Genomic DNA, 23,618 nt, shown 5'->3' with positions numbered 1-23,618 from the left:
TACCTGGAATTATCATTTGCAAACAAGACCCATCAGAAGACAAACCTGCTGTTTACAATGGGCGTTTTTGTTGTTCCTCGGGTAGGGCTCCTTGGGGAACTTCCCGGATTTGTTTTTTTAACGAATTCTCGGTCTTTGAGGGGAGGCTGGGGCTTGGGCGTGGGAAGAAGCAAACAGACTTCTTTTTTTTTTTTTAACATCTTTATTGCAGTATAATTGCTTTACAATGGTGTGTTAGTTTCTGCTGTATAACAAAGTGAATCAGCTATACGTATACATATACCCCCGAATCCCCTCCCTCTTGCGTCTCCCTCCCACCCTCCCTAACCCACCCCTCTAGGTGGTCACAAAGCCCCGAGCTGATCTCCCTGTGCTATGCGGCTGCTTCCCACTAGCTATCTAGTTTACATTTGGTAGTGTATATATGTCCATGCCACTCTCTCACCTCGTCCCAGCGTCCCCTTCCCCCTCCCCGTGTCCTCAAGTCCATTCTCTACATCTGCGTCTTTATTCCTGTCCTGCCGCTAGGTTGTTCAGAACCCTTTTTTTTTTTTTTTTTTTTTAGATTCCATATATATGTGTTAGCATGTTCCCTCACGGCCTCCAGATTGCCGCCTGGGAGGCCAGACTGACTCGCCCCGCAAGGCTGTTTGCTGGAACCCTCGCCAGCTTACCTGGGCTCTCCTGCGGCTGCCGTGCTCCCGCCAGCACCTCACTGTACAGGAGAAAAGGCGGGCAGAGACTAAGCCAGGGTCTCTCCCCGCAGTAAGGGGTGAATTAAATGGGCTGGGAGACACGCCACCGTCTTCTCAAGAACTTTCACCGTGCTTCCTCATGATTTAACACTCAATTTACAGCTTATGTCTTTTTTAAAATCCACGTTGTTAAACATTTATTGTTTAACACTGTTTTGTCTTGTCTGTTTGGGGTTTTTTTTAGTTTTACTCTTAGGGTGTGAGGATAACATTGATGGCTTTGTAGGAATATGTATATATGCTTATATGTATACATGCAACTCTATATAGGAGTTGAGTTGGCCTATCTTCTTTTTACACCAAAACGTTGATTTCCACCTGGTGTCTCAAGAACCCTGTGGTTCTACAGTCCTTCTGGGTAAGTAGGAGGCCCACTGCGGGGGAGTCTCATGATCACCACCCTCGCCAACCCCCAAAAGCAGCAGGGGCACCGCTTAACACTGCAGCTCAGTATGTGAAACAGGTCTTTTTTAAGTTTTTCTGTCTTAAAAAAGAGTTTGGGAAACCACTGCTCTAAAATGAAGTCATAGAGACATTTAGACTTGGTCCCTGGCAACAGGCATTCCATCTCAGATCTGTTCTCCCTGTCTGCTAAATACAGAATCACAAAACTGCACACAGTCAATGGCACTGTTTTTTCTCCTTCCCTCGAAAGTTCTCCAACACTTTGAGGAAATCTACATGTGTTTCTGAGCAAGAAACCGAGAGAGGAAAGGAGGAGGGATGGTCTGCCAATCACTGAAGCAGGCTGCCCTCCCCTACTGTCTCCACCAACCCCCATGTCAGGCCAGCTAGCTCTGAGCTGGGTCAGCGCACCCCTGACCTCCACATGCAAAGGCAGCAGACCTGCACTTGGGGTTGGATAATTTGGGGGGGGGGGTCGGGGTAGGAGCTGTCCTCTTCATTCTAAGATGTGTACCTAGATGCCAGTAACAAGCCCCAAGTTATAACAACCTACAACGCTTCCATACGTTACCCAGTGTCCCTTGGGCGACACTATCCCCCCACCCCGTGAGGATTCTGTTCCGGACTCACCCCTTCCAGACCATTCCTCACAGTGGCAGGCAGGAGAAATTTAAAACAAATCTAATCAGGGGCCTCCCTGCTTTGAAGTCCTTCCTTTCGTTCCTTCAGCCACGTGGTAAACACTTGTGAGCACCTGCTGTGTGCACGAACTTGCGCTGCTCCACGTGGCCTCCAGAGGGCGCCCTTCCCGACCTGAACCTCCTCCACTGGCACTTCCACCCACAGCCCTCCACCACCCGGCCATCACGTAAACCTGGAGATCTGTGCATACTCCTGCGACTCTGTACTTGCTCTCCCCTGTGTCTGAAATTCCCTTTCTCAACACATCCACCTCGTTGGGAGTCTTTTTTTTTTTCTTTTAACCATTGAGCAAAGCTCCATCTACCGACGTTTGGGGGATAAAGTTAGGAACCCTACACGATCCCTGCTCTGCCAAGACTTAGCCACTAAATACAATCAAACACCTCTCTGAACCTATTGCAGTTGAGGGCTGATCATCTACCTCTTCCTAGAGACTGAAACTCCTTGAGGAGTTCCTATACGCTCAGCAACCACTGCAACTGTTAGAAGAGTAACTTTAGTAGGATAAGAGTTTCCTGTAGTTCATCAGACATTTGTGGGCCACTCCCACGGTGTTAAATGCCACTAGAGAGGATAAAAAGCAGAGAAACAATCCACAAAGGAATATTCACTAGGAAAAGACACTACGACTTTTTATAATTCATCGTAAGGACAGCAAAACAGCAACAGATGTTTGATGGGAAAAATGGGTAATCGACCAATTTCAGTTCTACTGATTTCAAGATTGCTGGAGAAAGAGAACCCTGGTTGAAGCTAATTTTGAGTCCTCTTTTCAAAAGCTTTGCACCAGCCAAAGCTGTTTATTAGGCTAAATCTCCACTGGCTTCTCTAAATATGTGTCCAGACAAATTGCAAACATCACACCATCCAGTGGTCACTGTGAGTCTGCTTTTCACAGGCTGATGGATTTTTATAATGTTCCAGGCAATTTCAAGTTGTCAGTCAGAACTAATTCTGTCTCGTTATTGCCTTCACTCTTGCCAGCTCCGTGACCACTTAGTGGTTTTTTTTTTTTTTTCTTCATGTTCATTTTCTCCTGCTAACTCTAAAGCCTTGTTTTCCCTCTCTAGCCCCATTCAAAGGTCTGAAGCTCTAATCATAGAGAGCCCCCAAGCACAGTTACAGGTGAAAGCATCAGCCCTTCTCAGGGGCTCCAAAGTTGAACCCTAAAGCCCCATACTCCATGAAACCTCCTGCCAAACCTATTACGGCCTGCAAAACTGGATTACTTCATCAGTCCAACAACTCTGTAGCTGAAGCCCTCTCTCAAGTTGATATTAAACCAACTTGTCATTCTGTATTCGTGGAGTTACACACACTCAACTTACATAGCTGGGGAATAGAAACTGTCTCTGGCACGGCTCTCTGTGTATCATCATACAATCTAAAATAGGCATCATTTGTGAACTTCTTTACTCAGAATCCATATGGTGGGTGAAGCCTCAAAGCCGTGCGATCTCGACCAGCACATTTCATAGTAGCCAAATTATTAAATATAGTCCTAGTAGGGCTTACAGACTCAGAATCAAATTCTTGCCATTAAGCAGAAACATAGACAATTACTTCCTTTGTATCACACATACTTCTTAGGCAGTGGAAACTGCTGTAAGACCTGTACTCAAAATAAACACTAGCTGCATAGCATGCCAAGTATTAGAAATAAAATGCTCTATGCCTTTTCCCTAATTGACGAGATCTATGTTTTAGGAGGAAAGTACAAGTCTCTAACAACCTTATACACATATCTTACTCACATGATTACCAAGAACCAAACCTTCTTTAGCCAGAACCAGTAAGATGAATAAAATACGCTTATGCCCTTGAGGAACTCAAAATCAACTGAGGCTCTTAAAACTGAGGCAGTGCCATAAAAGCAGCATAGGCTCTAGCAGTCCATAGATGGGAAAACCATGGATCCTCCCGGGTGTGAGTGTCAGGGAGAGTCCCACAGAGAAGATGAGAAAAGAGCTGTGCCCTGCACAGGGAGGGCCCTGAAAGGTACCCAGAGAGGAGGGACACGCAGGAAGAGGTAAGGTTGCACAACACTTTCTAGAGTGGTCCAGACACAGCCAACAGTGCGGGGGTATCAGTAGGCCTCAGGAAGAGGCAGGATGGATACAGATGAGGCCGTAGCAGACTAGGAAAGAGTCTTGATTATCCTGAAGATGTCAGAAATTTAATAGGAAGATCATGTATCTGTTTTAGAAACTGGCCAAGATGGCCTTAATCCCCTCCAGCTGACTAAACTTGAGATAGGATTCTCCCTGACTCTAGGCCCCTGACTTCCCTTTTCTTAAAGCATTTTCTTTAGAAAACGTGTAAATTCTCTCTGCCACCTTTAAAAAGTACATACATCTTTTTAAGAGCCTCTTGGCTTTCAGCCCAGGACTGTCTTTCTCCAGGTCCTGGGAGACTTCTCTTGAAATACAATCCAAGGGGACAGCACCTTCATCACCCGGTTTCTATGAAAGGGGAAAGGGCAGGAGCCTAACCTCAGTGGGCACCCTGCTCCAAGTTGTAAAACTCCCTCCTGTCACTGAGATATGAGAAGTTTACTTTTCCTTGGGGTAAAACCAATTAGCAAACATGGACGGCCTACAGCTCCCTCTCACTACAGCCCTTAAAAACCCTACCACCCTCTGCTTCAGCTGAGTTGGGCTCAGACTGAGATCTGGCCTCTCTTCCCTATTGCAATAGCCTTGACTAAAATCTTCCTTGCCCATTTAATTTTGCTCAGTATAATTTTTGCTGTGACAAAATATCCTCTTGGACCCACTTTCCCCTTCAGCTACCTCCCCATTTGTCTCCCTTTTTACAGCAAAACTCCTTCCAGGACTTGTCTAGATTCACTGTCCCTCTCCTCTGCTCCACTCTGACTTTTGCCCTCACCATTCCACCAAGACTTCCCTGTCAGTCCCATAAGTGGCCTCTCCTTGCTACATCCCGGGTCACTTCTCAGTCCTCAGTGGCATGTGACCCAGCTGATCACTCCATCCTCCTGGAAATGTCTTCAGCTTCCTCCATGTCTTATTCTTCCTCTTCCCTCTAGCTGCTCCTTCTCAGGCTCTTACTCACCCCCGATCTGTAAACTCTGGAGCATTCCAGGACTCAGTCCTTGTACCTCTTCTCTTCTCCACCTACCCTAAACTCCTAGGTGTTCTCAGCCAGTCTCACTGCACTTAGTACGATGGATTTGCTGACTGCCTCTTCAGCCTGTAGGTCGACCAAGAACTCCAGATGTGCATTACGAGGGGTTATACGTAAGTGACTACTAAAAATCTCCACTTACATGTCTAACAAGCATCTCAAGCTTGTCCAAGACTGAGCTCCTGTCTGCACCCCCCAACCTGCCCTTCCCAGAGTCTCCCCCATAATATAAAAGGCAAGTCCATCCTTCTAGTTGCATAGTTTAAAAAAAAGCTTACAATCACCCTTGATCCTACATTTTCACATAACTATGTCCAATTTGTCATGATATCCTGTCACTACTCTCAAAACACATCTGGAGGGACTTCCCTGGTGGTCCAGTGGTTAAGAATCCGTCTTGCAGTGCAGAGGACGTCCGTTTGATCCCTGGTCAGGGAACTAAGATCCCACATGCTGTGGGGCAGCTAAGCCCGCACGCCACAATTAATGAGCCTGCGGGCCACAACTAAAGATAAGCCCGTGCACTGCAACCAAGAGCCCACACACCGCAACGAAAGATCCCGCGTGCCACAACTAAGACCCGATGTAGCCAAAAATAAATAAATAAATAAATATTTTAAAAAAATACACCTGGAATCCAGTCCATTCTCACTTCTCCCCCTGCAACCACCCAGGGTCCAAGCCATCATCTCTTGCCTGGATTACTGCAGTGACCTGCGACTGGGTCTCCTCTACTTCCTTTCTGGCACCACCTCCATAATCGACTCTCACCGCAGCAAGCAGACACATCATTTTAAAATATATGTCCGTTAACATCACTCCCCTGCTCAGAACTTCCCTGACACGTCCCACCTCCGTCAGCACAGCCGCGTCCCTGCAGGGGTCCAGCAAGCATCACGTGACTGGTCTCCACTCCTCAGCCGACCACAGGCCCCACTACTTCCTCTCCTCCCTCCACTCCATGATTCTCTCCTTCTCGTTCTTCCACAAATCTTCTCCCACTTCAGAACCTTTATACATGCTGTTCCCTCTCCCTGGAGAGCTTTTCCTTGGGCCTCCACCTAAATGTTACGTTCGCAGAAACGCCCGCCCTGAAACTCTATTCACAGTTGTACCTCTTCTGCCTTCCCTGACTGGTTTTTATCCAAAGCTCTTATTCTCTCCTATACCGCATATTTTTCTCGTATTTTTTTGTTTACTACTACATCGCTCCCTTGACTAGAATATAAGCTCCATGAGGGCAGGGTACTGTTGTATCCCCAGCAACTAGAACAGTGCCAGCATCCAGCATGTGCTCAGCCATGAGTGAATGGAGGTAACATGTAAGATGAATCAAAGACTGTGGGGAATAAGGGGATGTGGGGATACCAGAAATAAGGCTACTACAGAGGTCCAAACAAGCGAGAAAAGGGGTCCTGAACAAAAGCTGTGACAGATGGAATGGAAGTATAGACACACAACCTGTTCCTCTGAGAGGGGGATGTCATAGGAGGGATTCCCAAACTTAGTTGGGCATGGTACCCTTCTAGGTGGAAGTGACTTACAGGCCTACAAGTTTCATGGAGCCTAACGTAGGAAACTCAGGATTCGAAGTTCTCTAAAGTTGTTCCCCGAGCACTAAAGTCCAATGATCCTGTGTCAAAAGTCAGACGACTCAGTGCATTTAGGCCATGTGTTCTCTTGGTTACATAACAGTCACGATAATGGAAACCCATCTGTGATGTGGGCATCTGATCTCAAAGACGAGTATTAAAATGCTGCATCAGTTAGAATCCTTCCAGTCTCCAGTAACAGAACCAGATTAGCACATGTGATAAAGACATCTCATGGCTCACGGAACAGGAACTCTGGGAGCAGGCAGTCCAGTTTGGTGACAGCCTGCCAGTCAGGCTTCACCTGGTTTCTCTGATTTTCATAGAGTTTTTAAACTTAGGGCTGTAAATTGGCTGCTACTGCTCCAGATACTGTATCATCACAATAGCACTCCACCTTGGGAAGAAGGAGGGGCAGAAGGCTACTTCATTACGTTCTGCCTTTATATAGGAATTTTTTTTTTTTTTTTTTTTTGGCTGCCTTGGGTCTTCGTTGCTGCGCGCGGGGTTTCTGTAGTTGCGGCGAGCAGGGGTTACTCTTCACTGCGTTGTGCGTGCTTCTCATTGCAGTGGCTTCTCTTGCTGTGGAGCACGGGTTCTAGGCATGGGGGCTGCAGTAGTTGTGGCACACGGGCTCAGTAGTTGTGGTCCACGGGCTTAGTTGCTCCACGGCATGTGGGATCCTCCTGGACCAGGGCTCGAACCCACGTCCCCTGCATTGGCAGGCGGATTCTTAACCACTGCACCATCAGGGAAGTCCTATAAGGGAAATTAAAAAAAAATATTTCCTAGAAACCACCAGACTCGTTGGCCAGTGTCACATTGACACTTAGAGTTGTAAAGGAGGATGGGTTTGGGTTTGGGAATGGGCTTATTACAACTGGCCCAGACCTCCACGCTTCATCCCTTAGGGTTAAAAGAGGGGCCCCCCTGCTCCCTAAGATCAAGGGTTCTCCACCCTAGCTGAACAAAATAGCAGTCTCTTAACGGGAAACAAGTGGGGATAGTGGGCAATGAACAACGGGCCACGGCTGCGGGTGATTGTGTCCGTTAGCTTTAAGGCCACCACACAGGTCCCAGCAGTTTCTAACAGTACATGGGATGCCTATCACCCAGCAACCTTGACTGACTAGCAGTGGCACCCTGGAAATGCTGTGTTGGGAAGTACCTACCAATGAAGTACTTGTAGGACCCCAGGAAAGAAGAGCTGTGCTTTACAGCACCGGCTATGACCCAAATAGCCAAGGAGGTAGGAAGCAGCATGATATCTGTACCGCAGATCTTTTCTTGTAGCTGGAAAGCCCCAGCCTGTGATGGCAATTCCTATTTTCTTCCCTCTGGAAGATCAGTCCCAACCGCACTACCCCTGCTTCTGCTTCCTCTGAGTCTGAATGTCATCTGCCCACATTGAGGAGGAAAGGAGGAAGCCCAGGAGAGGCGTAGGCAGGAGGAATCCCACATTCCTCCTGACATCTGATTGAAGCACAGGTAAAGTGAGTCTTATGCTGTCCTTACCGAGTTCTAAGTATGAGGGACTGTACTGCACACGCAACCCCAGAGTAAGCACTGGAGATAAACCGACTTGCAAACTTTGTATCTGAAAAATCGCCTCAAATCTGAAATCACCAGTATTTCTACACCATTTTTAGTGTCTATTTTTACGAACCAGTTTTCGAAAGCACCATCAGCAACAGGTCTAGAGCGTTCCTTTCCAAACCTGAATATTTTTAAGCAAACTTTTCATCTTCCTTAGCTAGATGAGTTCAGGAAAAACATTTCATTGATTAAAAGGGCTGCATTACAAAGGTTTGCCCCAAGACAACATAAGCTCCCCGAGAGCAGGGATTTGGGGCTGGTTTGCTCAGTGTCCCCAGCATCTACCCCAGGTGTCCTTACATCAAAGCATTCCATAAATATTTGTTGAATTAATGCCATCGCATGACCGGCCTTCTTGTGCTGTATGATGTGAACTGCATGACTTTCCCCCTGAGGATTAAGATATTGATGGAGCATCCTTCAAGATCAGTGGCATGCCCTAGATGAAAGATAGGGATGTGTAGGAGGAAACCTTGCCAGTCAAAGCTATCTATCTATTCAGTCTTAAGTGGAAACTCAAAAGACATGCACCACGGGAGCTGGTTGTAGGCCCAAAGTCACAGCTCTCCTTACAAGGAACTGTGTCATGCTAGGAAGTCACTTAACAATCACAGCAGACACGTACATAAGTGTCAGGCCCTATTCCCAGTGCTTTATGTAGATTACCTCACTTAATCTTCACAACAAGGCTATAAAGCAGATTCTGTTACCATCACGTCCCTTTAACCGATGAGCAAACTGGGGCACTGCGTTACATCACTTGCCCAGTGTCACATACAGAGCATGAGAGCCAAAATGTGAACCTGGCAATCCGGCTTAAGTATCCGTGTGAATAACATCTGCATTGTGTGGCCACCTGGGCCTCCCAGGACCTCTGGGATTTCAGTTTCCTCCCTGTCTGGGGGGCGGGTGCAGACAGTGAGGAATGATGGATACATCAGGAGGCTATCAAACCTTCTCAGCTGCTTGATTGCTTTTTGAAAAGAAATCTTACTTGGCTAGTCAAATTCATAGAAACAATGTAGGATGGTGGTTACCAAGGGCTGGAGGGAGGTGAAAAGGGGGAATTGTTATTGAAAGAGACTAGAGTTGCAGTTTGCAAGAGGAAAAAGTCTGGAGATCTATTTAACACTGAGTATACTTAACACTACTGAGCTGTACACTTAAAAACAGTTAACAAAAGTTTCCAACTTATGTGTTTAACCACAGGAAGGGAGGAAAGGAGGAAAGGACAGAGGAAAGGACGGATGAAGGGACTCTTACCTGGCAGCTCAAGAAGTAAAACAGAGGCGGAACTGCTGAATCAGTGGGAAAAGGAGCCCAAGGTCCCAGCCTCTCGGCTTCTTTCCCCAGATCCTCCCACCAGAACAGCCCCTCGGGGAGATCATCAAAGCAAAGTTTTAAAACCACTAAACAGGACAACTTCTCAATTCTCTTTAAGACAATTCAAAAGCCGCGGGTCCAATCACACTCTCAAAAGTCTCCAGCTGAAAAGCCCTCCTGGCCCCTCAAGGCCGAATCGGTTCACACTCACCACCATGGTCCTTGAGATTGTCCACAGTGTAGCCCCAGTGTAAGTGTCCAAGCTCACAGAGCACCGCCGTGGCCCCCTGTACTCAGAGTTACTCATCACAGCGGTCTATTGAGCCTCTGTGCGCTGCCTATTTCATCCTTGTTTGTGGAGTGAGAGCTGTGTGCTCACCTGCCGCCCCAGCTCAGAAGGCTGTTTCTAGTCCCACCTTAGTTATGGGCGAGGCGCTCTATCTATGCCACTGTCACCTGCACAAGGTGCCCAATTCCCCCACCTCGTCTGTTCTGGGGGCTTAACAAGTATCCAGGACTCTCAGATGGAAGGGTGGAGAGGGAGTAATTCAGAAGAGACTTAGGCACAGGGGAGCATGATGATACCCCATTCCTCCCTATCCCTCAACCAGGGTGCTGAGCCATGGTTCCTGATCAGGGAGAGAATGAATGCTGGGAAAGCAGCCAACGCCATTACCAGCTTGTAGCAATGAGGGCCAGAGAACTGAGACGAAAGTACGTGGGGGCCATTGGCACATATTGTTCAGTTAAAAAAAAGAAAAGAAACCAGGAATGCTAACTAAAGGACAGAACGATTATTATCTTTGACTGTAAACCTCTCTCTGCATCATCCTTGGGTCCTAAAGCGACCTATTTCCATCACACGCACGTTCCACCAGCAGCCGAAACTCACCTCAACACCCATGTTATATTCTGACCCAGTTTACATGGAACTGACTGAAAGGCAAAGAATAAGAAAATGAGGCATTTGAAAGGGAAATCCATGCTTCCTAGTTTAGAGCTGCACAAACTCCTTTGCCCACCACAGGAAGGGATTAGGCTACTCAATCCGAGTAACCCATTTCTCTTTGTTTGGGAACATGGTGATTCTATTCAGAGGGCATAAATAAGATAAAGGACCCACGCATACTAGATTTTTCATTTGGCAAGCAGAATAAAAATCTGAACCTATACCTGTGGGAAAATAATCAATTTTTCATAGACTTATTATAGGCTTCACAAAATCTACTGCACACATGTTTTTAAAAGTAAGAAAGTGGCTTTTTAATGATACTTAAAATATATGGCATGGCAAGAATTATTTAAAATGTGTTTCTGAGGCCTGAAGTTTGGTACTGCCTGCTAAAATATAGATGATTTGGATAAGGCTGTCTTCTCGGGATAAACGTGAGACCTAAGCGCATCTTATCATAAAGCTAATAGGAAGCTTGGTATTCAGGCAGTTAAGTAATTGGTATAAATCCTCCCAAGATATTAGATCCCCTGAACTCGCAACAGTTAGTGGTTGTTCATTGGCCTGTGTGCATTAAATAACGCCCCTTAACCCAGAGGCCAGCAATCCACTGTTCACATAAAGTCAACACAAAGCAGAGCAAAAGGAAGGAGAGCTGAATCCAATAGATATATGACCACGACTCACCCAACAAGTGTTTTCCGAGCAGCACGCCAGGCCTGGGAAAGTGGACACGTGATCCACGGGGTCTGGATGCCCAGTCTCGATCCAAGCAGATTGGCTCCGTTTTTATGAGCCATCGGCTTGATTGTCCACATTGGTGGGCATGCTTTTTGCAGGAACACATCTCTGTTCTAAGCGGAAGGCTATGCGCCTACACCTGTGACCAGCCCTGTATGAAGAGTGTACGTGCATGTGTGCGTGCGTGTGTATGCGTGACTGAATGAATGAAAGATTTTTAAAATTTCTACATAAAGCAGATCTAATATACGAACATCTCCATTTACAAAAAGGCTTTCATTTTTTTTTAAGGCTTTCATTTTTTTATCACGCAGCAAGTCACTGAAATATTACACTATTTTGTGTCCAGCAACTCCCTTCAAGGAGCTATGAAAACATGAAGCATCACTGATGTCAGAAGTCACAGTCTAGCCGAGAAGACAAATGACAGACCCGAAACAGAGACCACAGCAAATGTCTGACACCAAGTGTAAAAGCTTCAGGAGTTCACAAAATCCAAAGTCACTAAAAGCCCAAGTTGCTGAGAGGACTTGGAGCAGTGGGCGTTAAGAAGGGCAGCAAAGATGGTAGGCTTTAGATTACCAAAGGGACGGAGGTGGCGTTTCACGGAGGTACAAAAAGCAGAAGCAATGACTTAGAAGCAAAAAGAAGCCTTCTGTTTGCCGATAGCAGTGACAGCACCTGCCCTGATCAGAGCCACAGGAGACAGGGCTCATTATAGGGTGGGGACTCGTTATGAAGGGGTAACAAGCTGCCCAGAGAAGTTGATTTGTTACATTAGGGAGTCATTTTAGGATCCTGAATGGGAACAACCGGGTGTTCCTTCCGTATGGTGAGAACTCACCCCAGGATTCCTTTCAAGAGCACGCTCCCCTTGACATTGAGTTAATGATTTCATTTGCACTCAGCTTTCCAATATCCCACCTCAGTGGTTCCCAACTTAGGGACCACAGAGTTATGGCAGAGGTCCCTGAAGGCAGATAAGCACTGCCCAGAAACGACTTGCTCCTGGTATATTGCCGCTGTCTCATTCTAATATTTGTAGATACCATGTGAGCCATAAAACGCAAATTCACTCCAAAGCCACAGTCACCTGAGTTGCCCCAGGCGCCAGCCTATGGCTACACATGGAGTCACTTTAACAGTAGCCCAAATGTCACTAGCTCCCACCTCCCTGCTGTTCATGCAGGACTTCAGCCTCCAGTAAAGTGCCCCGCAAGCATTCCTAGGAGTTCCCAGGGATTTGGTGCCTGAGCCTGCAAACAAGGCCGTCGTCCTCTCAGCGGCCACTGGGCGGCGATGGGTCCACACAGCTCCCTCTCCTGCGCCTTCAAGCACCCCGAGGCCTCCGCAGGCCAAACTGCAGGATGGTCCATATGGAGTAGGGGAAACATCTCATTCCTCCTGGGAGCTACCATTCCCAAAGCAGTCACACTGGTGCCATACACGATAGCTTACCGAGGGTATTTTAGAAAAACAACTCTGACAGTTGTTACTTACAGCCCTCAAGCTGTGAATGAAAACTGTATGTGAAGGTGAATCTAGCGGAGGTTGGACAGGAAGAAAAATACCAGGGACAGAGCCCATGCCGTGCTCACAATCAACCTTCCCATAATGTGCTATCAAAATGCACATCATCCTGTTTGACCCAGCAAATCAAACTTCTAAGCACACAAGGAAGTGAAAAGTGTAGGAGGATTTTCAACGCAGATTATTTGCAAGAGTGAAAAAGGAGAAACACACATCTCCTAGTACAGAAGGGGTTAAATTATGACACACTGACAGGGTAGAATACAGGCAGCTGTTAAAAACGATGACATCAGCTTGGAAGTACCACTGGAGATCTCTGCGATGCATCGTTAAGTGACACAATGCCAGTTAGAACAGCGCTCCACAGCCTGTTAGGAGGCGGGGTGAGCGGCGGGCAGGCCAGCGAAGCTTCATCTGCCGCTCCCCATCGCTTGCACGACTGCCTGAGCCCCCCGCCCCCTCCCCCGTGGAACCATTCTCTTCCAGGAAACCGGTCCCTGCTGCCGAACAGGTGGGGGACCGCTGAGTTAGAAGACATTAGGGACAGCGTGATCGCATTTCAAAAGTGTGGAGGAGGGGCCGGGAAGAGGTACATATGGATATTATATGTCAGGAACAAAACCTATGGAGCTACTGACAACCTTTCTCCCTCATACCCATGCCTGAAGGGGAGTCTTTTTTCACCACCCAGATCCTTTATGGAACTGATCTGGGAGACAGTAAGAGAGATAAAGAGTCCTCAAATGGCCAGATTAGTCTTCATGAGAAGAGATGAAAGAGGAAGTAGTGGATGAGAGAGGCAGGCAGCCAGCCAGCCAGCCAGCCAACCAGGAGATGGAAGAAAAGAAGTACCTGGAGTTTTTAAAGACGGGGGAGGTGGAGGTCCTGGAGCAGCTACTGAAGACTTGGTGTACGGGAGAGAAAGCTGGGTGACGTAGGTTCAACATGTTTGGCCGTGTCATGTGCTGTGTGACCCCTCCACAGAGTCTACAAATACACCCATGACAAAGATCTAGAACACGCATGAGGTTTTGAGATCAGATTGGTGTTTCTTCCCCATGTTTCTGTGCTGCCCATGAGGTGAGAGCAAAAGCTAGTTTAAGGTTGTACATGTATGAAAAACGGCAGGAAAGATACCCCAGAAATTGTCCCAGCGGTAACATCTGTCAAGGTTAATTAGGTACTGGTGGACTTTGTTACAACAGAAGTGTATCACATGTATAATTTTCATGGGCATGTATTTTACTTTCACTCAGGACAGGGGTTTGGGTGAGGCAAGCAGGGTGACTACAGTGCAAAATTGAAGGAGACACTGACTCTCAGCGTCTTGCTGGTTCAGAGCCGCATGTAAACACCCCCGTGAGGGAGTGCCTCCTTCACTTAGCGCCCTACCCACCCTGCTTGCCTCACCCCATGCTGGCTCTGCTTGCCTTGTTAATCACAGTTCTGAATCTCATTGAAATTCAAACTGGGATGCTATCTGCCACACACACTGCATACAGAGTACATTGCCATTCTGAAAGCACTTTTGTATATGTAGTTCACTTTCTCTTCATGACAATCTCAGAGGCAAATGAGACTAGTATTATAATTCCCATTCTACAGATGGAGACCAGAAAGGTTAAAAGACCTGTCCAAGATCACACTGCTAAGTGACAGCAAACTCAGTTCAGCTGAGTTTGATTACCATCCCCAAGTATTTCCATGACCCCACCCACATACAAAACAAACAAAAATTATCACTCATACCTATCAGGAAAACAACGAATCTCTGAAGTGAACCTAGCCCAGATATTCATGTCTCCCATCAAATAAGGCCCAGCAGCCCCCATTTGCCACCTTGGAAACCACGGAGGCAAAGCCCACAGAAGATGTAGGCAGCCTCTAGCAAAGACGGCGCCCCATGAGGAGCAGCCCCTCTGGATTCTCGAGTAGCAGCAGGTTTTCAGGACGAGCAGCAGGCCTTCACGAGGGCCTACAGGCAGGTCCGCGGCTGCTGGCTGGCACCAGGTGTGAGCCATGGGAACTCTGGGAGCTGGGCGGGGGTGTGTGTGTGGGGAGCATCTGCACAGGAGGCATGAGCCTAAGAGAGTCTCTCAGCATTGGACATCCCACAGGCGTACATGCAGCTACTGGTGGTCGGCACTTCCGGGTTTTCGCCTTGAGGTGAGCGGAAAGGAATAACACGGCACCACTAGCCACCAGCCTGGAGCTCAACTAGCCGGCCTGGCAACCTAGAAATTTGCTTAAGGAGTTAATCCAGGCAGACCCTGAACTACCCTGTTCATCCAGCTGTGTTTCAGGGCACAGCACGATTCCAACACTGCATGTAATAAAAATGAAGAAAACCCCTCCCCCTGTCCTCTGCAGATTCGTTTTTCTCGGGTCTCACTGGTACTTTCGTTTAAAACTGAGTTTAAATATAAAGAAATAAGCAAACCACACTCATTTGCCAAGTGTGCTTTTTTTCCTTCCTTCACAAACCTAAATCATACCTGGCAGAATTCATGCTGTTGTTGTTTACCTGTTCCTCTAAGAATATGAATCCATTGCCCTCTAGCCTGGGTTTTAGGTACATTGTTTAGCCAAGCCTTTACCTCCCTCTTCTGTTAAAAAGAGGAAAACATACAGCAAACTCAAGTTCTATATTTGTGAAAATGTTAAGAGGAAACTACCCTAGGATGTTTACACAAGCTGTGTAAAGTGGCTTTAAAGAGGCTCTAGTATTCCAGTATTACCCATACTACATTCGAATTAATGCTTCCCAGAAAAAGTAAACTTTAAATAAGATCCAATCAGGATCAACTGCACACCCACCTGAGTAGCTGAACAAAATCAATGGAGCAATTCTTTGGTCATCGGACTAAAAGATTCAAGATTGACTTTTTCCCCCTTTTAGTAAAATATGAAACTCCCTGGTAACCTGAAGTATTATTGGGTCCTGTATCTTGCAAGGATTTATGGGCAATTTATCTAAAAACTGTCTTTCAACAGCTACACGAATGGGTGAAATTGCTTGATCTCGTCAGGCAAAGAGTTTTTAAAAACATTAACCTCAGAAACAGAATATATATATATATGTCTGTCTCGTGCTAAGTACCAGAGTTTTCAATCATGAAATTAAATATTCCTTTGCAAATTCAGCTATATCCTAAAACAGCCAATGATAACCTCTTGCAATACTCAGCATTCTGTGGAGAAATTGAGTTTCTAAAGGGCCGTATACTGTCCTGAACGTAATGGGAGATTCCTTTAAGGGAGTTTTTCCTTCTGAGGAAAACAGCTGTACACCGTGGACTACTGAAAAGCCCCGCTGGGCCTGTCTTATTTATGAGATGTTTCCACAGCGGGGTCTTCTGTGTTTACATGGCGCTGCTCCTCTTAGTGAGGGTGACCACTACCGAGCCTTGGATTAGGCTCTCAGCGTATATACACACACTGCCAACCGGGCACCATGACCCTCACTTCTCAGCGGAGGAAACAGTGTTAAAAGGAACTTACCCGAGGTGGCGAAGCTCGGGGAGAAGTGGAGCTGGGATGCAGTCCCAGCAGTGAAACCGCGAGGCCTGTGCTCTCCAAGGCAAACTCTGCCCAACCCCCCACCCCCACTGCCTCTTTGAAAACCTCCTTACCTGGTAGGCAGGCACACCTGAGACCAGTAGTTCCCTGGGGATAAGAATCACCCGGGAAGCTTGTTCACTCTACCTTCCCAAAGCCCCTTCCCCGGAGATTCTGACTCAGGGGTTCCAAGCTGGACCCAGAAATTGTCTTTTGAACAAATGATCCAGGTGATTCTTATCATCAGAGGACTGTGGGAACGGTCTTAGATCAGGGGTGGCCGGGGCCAGGGAGTATCTTTGGCTTTGTGGGCCGTTAGGTCTCTGTCACAACTACTCGACGCAAAAGGAGCCAGAGAAAATTCATGAATGAACTGGCCTGGCTGTGGTCCAATAATTTATTTACAAAAACAGGCGGCTGGCTACAGTTTGCTGACCCTTCTCTTAGACCATTCATCATACCATTAAAAAAGAGACATTAATGCCTGCTATTTGTCACCTCACTAAGGCTATGTCTCAATCAGGCAATTGACCCAATGAAAATCCTCCCAACACCATGAAACATCACTCTCATCAAGAGGATAAAGTCAAGGTTGTGTCTGCCCTCCCTCAAGCAAGAACAGATGGAATTTACATGAGAGGATGCAGTATAAGCCAGAGAGAAGCACATTGTATTTTAATGTACAAGACACACTATATTTTAAAGGACAAGCACACTGTATTTTAAAATACAGCACACTGTATTTTAAAGGACAAGAATGAGGTGGTAACTATAAGATGCTGGTGGAGATTGTGGAGGGTTTTCTTTATGCAGTGGATTTTCTAGGGCCCCCAAAACTCTTCCTGCATCCTGGGAATTACTAGCTCGGACCACCATATCATTTTTCCCAGTACCTATTGTTATATTCTTTTTTTTACTCCCTCATGAGGATGATTGATGCTCAGCTGAATTCAGAGGAGCGTTTGATTTGCCTGCCATCCTCTGGGAATACCCCTGCTAAATGCAGGAAAAGTCACTCAACATCAAAGATCATTCAGCCACGGATGTGAGAGCTACTGTCACCTTATTAAGCTTACAATAGCCAGTGTCCTCTTACAATTTTCCCCAGTGCAAGCTACAGAGGTGGGGAGGGCTGGAGGGAGCACGGGTTAATACAGTGGAATTTCCTTTGGCACCAGCTCCAAGCAGTCTTTTAACAGAGATGTTTAATTGATCTTTATTGAGCAGAACCTTCCCTTCTGCTTATAAAAGAAATGATCACTTTTCCCTCGGGTTCTATCTGGAGAAGTTAATAGCCCCAGTTTTCTCTTAAAGCAGAGATACTTAATGACTGGGAGACTATCATAAGTAGAGTTTATTGTCCAAAATACAAACCCGGTTCTAATCAACCTGCACAGTGAGATTGACTTGCTTGTATCTGTTGATACCTGGAGGAGCTTTTCCCAACTGACGAGCGCATTGTTCTTTCCACTCAGGCTCTGCTGTCCAGTTAACAAATTGGATAGCGAAGTAATCTATAGGCCTTTGCCAAAGACCGCTGAGGATGCCCTAATGTGTATCAATTTGATCCTCACATGCAGTAGCTCCCAGATGAGGCCCGAGAGCGGAGCCATAATCATTTGCGTACACGGTGCAGGAATATTTTGCAGGTGTGAAGACGATCATTGCAATACTTCCAGGATACAGAGACACTTCCGGGATTCAGTACAAATACAGCCGTTACTGCTTGGCAGCTATGAAGAGTGATGGAAAAACAAACAAACAAAAGTAATACTTACAGAGTTCCTTTAGCTCTTTTATAAAGGGCTTTATTGATATTAGCGTTACTTTTTGAAATAACTTCCAAACACAACAAGCAGGTATTAATATTTCCGTTTTAGAGCTAGGAAATTTTGTATTAAATGTTCTGACTGCTGTGCTCCTTGAGGACTAGATTTAGCAGTATACTAGAGGCTAGGACTTGCTGCTACAGTAAACTCTTACTGTTTGGGAATTTGTTCTAGAGATACAAATTTCCTGGGTCTTTTTCTTTGTCCTCTCCTCCTTCTGGCTGCCGGCTTTCCCCACCTGCCACCCGCCACGCCCTCCCCAGCCCTCCAAGTTGCCATCTTGGCATGGCAGGCACCGTGACCATGATTTCTGAACCACATGTTGGAACCTGTAGTATGAAAAATACCAGTGTTCTTAGGTGGACAAGAGGACAGAATTTTTGAAACCATGATTGTCCACAAAAATCGGAGATATGTGATCACTCTTATAGTGTCGCTCTAGCATATTCTCCAATGACGAGCAAAGGAAGGTGTGGAAGGGAAGCACCTACCATTTACTGACACAGTTAATAGGAATATACTCAAGGCAGGTGTAAGGCCCGGGCCTGAGGTCTTCCCGGGAATGTGAGAGGGAAGGAGGAGGGAGGCTTTGTACCTGAGATATTGGATTCCTTTTTTCCCCCCATTTTACTGAGATATAATTGTCATATAATTTTATATTAATTTCAGGTGTACAACATAGTAATTTGATATGTGTATAAATTGCAAAATAATTTCCACAATAAGTTTAGTTAACATTTACCGCCTCACATAGTTACAAATTTTTTCTTGTGATGAGAACTTTTAAGATCTATACTCTTAGCAACTTTCAAATTAAAAAACAGTATTGTTCGGTGCTTTGTGTCCAGCTAGAGGGGTGGGATAGGGAGGATGGGAGGGAGATGCAAGAGGGAGGAGATATGGGGATATAGGTATATGTATAGCTGATTCACTTTGTTTTACAGCAGAAACTAACACACCCTTGTAAAGCAATTATACTCCAATAAAGATATTAAAAAAAAAAAGAAAACAGTATTTTTAACTATAGTCATCACGATGTACAGTACATCCCCAGGAGTTGTTTCTCTTATAACTGCAAGTTTGTACCTTTTGACCACCTTTCCCATCCCCCCTACTCCCACCTCTGGCAACCACTAAACTGTTCTCTGTTTCTATGAGCTCAGTTTTCTTCGATTCGTATACGTGAGATCATACAGTATTTGTCTTTCTCTAATTTCACTTAGCGTAACGGCCTCAAGGTCTGTCCTGGCTTTTTTTTGCATCTGGTATCACAGTTAAACATGGTTAGAACCATGTTGGTGTTGTTACCAGGTCCTTGTCAGGTGTCATGGGCTGAGTTGTGTCCACCACGAAATTCACAGGATGAAGCCCTAAACCCCAGTACCTCAGCATGTGACTGTATTGGGAGACCAGGCCTTTAAAGAGTAATTAAGTTAAAATGAGGCCATTAGGGTGGATCCCAGTCCAATCTGACTGGTGTCCTTATAAGGAATGCAGATTAGACACACAGAGAGACACCAGGCCTGCCCAGAGGGTGAAAGCCCTGTGAGGACACAGGGAGAAGGCGGCGCTCTGCAAGCCAAGGAGAGAGGCTGGAGCAGGCTCTTCCCTCAGGAGCCTCAGAGGAAACCAACCCTGCTGACAACTTGACCTTGGACTTCCAGCCTCCAGAACGGTGAGAAATAAATTTCTGTGGTTTAAGCTACCCAGACTGTGGTGTTTTGTTATGACAGCCCTAGCAAACTCATACAGATACCAAAAATTAACGTGGAATGAGGCCTGGAACACCTACCGCTTACATGTTGTTTGCTACATGCCAAATACATGCCAAATACTAACTCGATCCTCACCATAGCCCTATGAAGTGGGCACTATTGTTCTCACCCCCATCTTACAGACAAGAAAACTGAGGCACAGAGATGTTCAGTGAATTGCCTAAGGCCATACATCTGACATGTGGAAAAGCTGGAATTTGAACCCAGTCACCAGTCTCGGAGTTCTCTGTTTTGTCTCAATTTTCTACCTGTTATACCCCAACTGATCATCCACAAACCTTCCAAAACTGGTTCAGGAGGCAGCGTGGAAAGCAAACCTGAGGATACTGTGCCCCACTCTTGAGAAGCAAGGACTCACAACCTGGGAAGCTTAGGAGAGACAAGGAAAGCTGGTTCATCTCAGAGGCCCATGGATGGAAGGAAGAGACACCTGGGCCTGGTGAACCGAAGGCCTGAAGGCAGGAAGGCTTTTCCCATGTTGGCTGTTACCCTGATCCACAGCTCTGCCATCAGGTAGCCTTGGGTTCCTCCAGGCACACTGGCCCTATGAGTACATGATGTACTACAGGCTGCTGGAGCATATTGGATGTAGAGTCAGAAATGGTTCACTCCCTCTCCAGCAGTCATTTCTCCAGAATAAGCAGGGAAAAGATACCAGAGACAGGGAGGTTCACCTTCATCCTCTAGACCCGGGTTTCTCAGCCCCGGCTCTAGTGACATTTTGAGCTAGGCAATGTGTGACTTTGTTTCTTTGTTGTGTGTGACTGCCATGTGCGCTGTAGGATGTTTAGCAGCATCCCTGTCCTTACCTCCTAGATGCCAGTAACACATCAGCTACTTGTGACAACCAAAAGTGTCTCCAGATATTGCCAAATATCCCCTAGGGGACAAAATCACCCCCATTGAGAAGCACTTCTCTAAGAGAAACAGAAAAAGGTACTTCCTCAAGACACCATTTCCATCTGTCAGAAGGCTGTCATAATAATACATGCAAACGTTCTACATTTATGGTGTTGTACAGTGCACAACCTGCCCAACTGCCCATGGTCATCCACCTCCTCCCTCCCTCTCCTCAAGCTTCACAGGAAAATGAGGCTAATCTGCCCTACACTTTATCGTTCCTTTCTACTTTCCCATATTTCTGAGATACTATAAGGAACCCGAGGGCTTCCTGGCCTAAACTTGGGGTTCAGTTCGGGATTGACCTTTCTCCACCCTGAGGTAAGGATTAAGAAAATAAAACCTGTGCTGATCCTTCTGATTTTCTAGTTCAGCCATTAATGTGACAGGCATGAGGTGCTGATAAAGTGGCTGATTTATTCAATCCCTTTAATGGAGAGAAAAAGTTCAAACTTTTATTGGTTTAGCTTGCCCCAAAAGCAACTATCAAATGTTGGCAGGATACAATGAAGGCTTACCTTGTTAACATAGTTAAGTCTCTCTCTCTCAGAACTAGCCCATTTAGCTCCAGGTTCCTTAGCACACCCGACGCACTTACACAGCATTTAAGAGCTTTACACAACTGGAAGGTCACATCTTTATTTCTTATCGCAGGAACACGACTTCTGTAAACTTTATTTCTGTCACAACCTAAAGCAAAATTATTGTAAAATGAGTGATTTAAACCATACATTTCATCATCATTAAAAAGCACCTTAAAAAAAAAAAAAAAAGCATCTGCTCTGTGCTAAGGATAAGAAACGACTCCTGCCCTTAAAGCCTGCATTAAGGAGGGACATGAAAATTGGAATCACATGAGATAAAGAAGCATAACCTTTATGCACAGAGGTTCCTTGGAGGCAAAAAGTTATATCTAAGTGACGGCTTCATGATAACCCTGAAGCAGAATCTAAAAAGCTGAGGCTCTGCAGAGGTGGAGGAGGAGGTGCAGTAACTGCAGAGGGAGCACCTGTGCAAAGACACTCAAGCCTGACACCTGCTGGGCACTGTAAATACTGCAGGTGGGGATGACTAAAGGCCAGGGGGCCAAGTGTGAGAACAGACAGAAAGGAAAATAGAGATGTTGGCCGAAGCAAGCCTGGGAGACAGCATGGCTTGTATCCCACAGGTGATGAGGCCTGGGGCTACCACTGGCTGAGTAAGGGTGCCTCCGCTGATTAGAAAAAGGTGCCCCGCTGCTGAAGGACCAATTAGATAAAGGGAGTGATCCCAAAAAGCTCCCCTTCCTCAGGGCCAAAGAGCCCCAGGAGGCTTGGCCGAGCACAGTTCAGACTACACGCCTCTGTGCAGAGCACACGCTGGGCGGCTAGTATGCACTAACTCTGTGTGGGCAAGCCATTAGCAGCATTATTTTAAGCGTATCTTTTTATGTTAGAAGATCACTCAACCCGAGTAGGCAGATGAACTTAGAGGAACTGAGCCCAGGGGCCGCGAAACCACCCAGGATCTTCTGCCATAGTCCGGGCAAAATGTAATATGGATGAAGAAGCAAATTGAGGAGGAGGCCAAAATCTACGAGCTAGACCCACTGGATTGAAGACATAAAGTTCACTGAAGGAACTCTGAAGAGAACGGGCTCTGCAATAAACTTTTCTTACATTCAATGTAAAATATTAGGCAAAATTAAGTACAGTGGCCTTTAAGGTCCTTTCAGCTCTAATTTCTTTTGATTTCTAACTTATTACTCTGGTTAAGTAAAGTCCCTTCAGAGGTACAGAACAGTTCCTACACCTGCACTGGATGCAAAGAATAATCTGACTTCTCTTCACCAGGGGATGAGTTGAACTGTCCTTGCAGAAGAGATAACAGATGGTGTGAACCCCAGATCCTAGAAAAAGGCCAGGCACACGATAAGTATTCAGCTTTTTGAAAACAAATGAACAATCATTTCCTCTCCTAGATCTTCACACCCTTCCTCTGCTGGCTACTTTCTTTCAGCTTATAAGCATCCTCAATATACCCACTTAAAAAGCTCTCAGACCTATGATTCTTTGGATCTTCTTGTGGGTAACCTAAGTCTCTCCCATGCCTTCAAACACCTGTCCTCCCAAAAACCCCAGATCTGTACCTTGGGCCCAGACCTGTCTACCAGGCCCCTCGAAAGCACTGAAGATGAAGCAAGATCCTCTCCCCAGCCCCAATCCCTTCCTACTGTGCTCTGTATCTCACAAAAAGATGCAGCTGTAAACTGTCACCCACGCTTGCTGCCCTCCCTCTTCTAACTGGTCACCAGGCCCCACCCATTCCCTCTCGGATCTCCGAAATCCAGTCCAACCTTTTACAACTTAAGTGGGACCCTTAGATTACAATTCACCCTGCACCCAATCAAGTGCTTTCCACATGGAGGTCCGAGTGAGTCTCTAAACCAGAAGTCCATCTCACTGTTGTTTAGTGTTTCCCACAGCCTTCAGGATAAACATCCAAACTTCTGACAGGACAAAGAAGGCCCTTTTCTGTTTGGCCCTAGTAGGTTTCCAGTATCAACTCTCATTTCTTTCCCAAAACCTGAGCTCCACTCGTGTACCTTAGTTTTGCCATATTTTCTTATATTTCTCAAACTTTGACACACACTGCTCCCTCCTGCCACCCCAGGAGCTTCTACATATCCTTAGAAAGGATGGCACCTCCTCCAAGAAGCCTGAACTCTCCCTTCCAAGATTCTGTGCTCTGCAAAGTGGAAGGGAGGGGGAGGGATAAATTAGGAGTTTGGGATTAACATATACACACGACTATATATAAAATAGGTAATCAAC

General features: G+C 46.2%; 1 protein-coding gene and 1 long non-coding RNA gene across 8 annotated transcripts in view; both read right to left on the bottom strand.

The window, feature by feature from the left end:
* LOC309658223 (uncharacterized protein) overlaps positions 1 to 23,618 on the bottom strand; it is a 184,892-nt gene that overhangs the window by 151,524 nt on the left and 9,750 nt on the right. The window lies entirely within an intron of this gene.
* Positions 16,685 to 22,886, bottom strand: LOC309658241. 2 transcript variants are annotated; one of them, XR_014262120.1, is made up of 3 exons: positions 22,847 to 22,886; positions 21,324 to 21,495; positions 16,685 to 18,034 (listed from the first exon to the last, which is right to left on the bottom strand). It is a non-coding gene; the product is annotated as an uncharacterized lncRNA (long non-coding RNA). The 2 variants fall into 2 exon arrangements; XR_014262121.1 differs by lacking the exon at positions 22,847 to 22,886 and adding an exon at positions 22,597 to 22,825.

Source organism: Balaenoptera physalus (genome assembly GCF_965194825.1).
Source record: "Balaenoptera physalus genome assembly, chromosome: 3".
Taxonomy (NCBI): Eukaryota; Metazoa; Chordata; class Mammalia; order Artiodactyla; family Balaenopteridae; genus Balaenoptera; species Balaenoptera physalus.
Note: the sequence above shows the minus strand (reverse complement) of the source record. Positions and strands in the feature narration are given on the sequence as shown.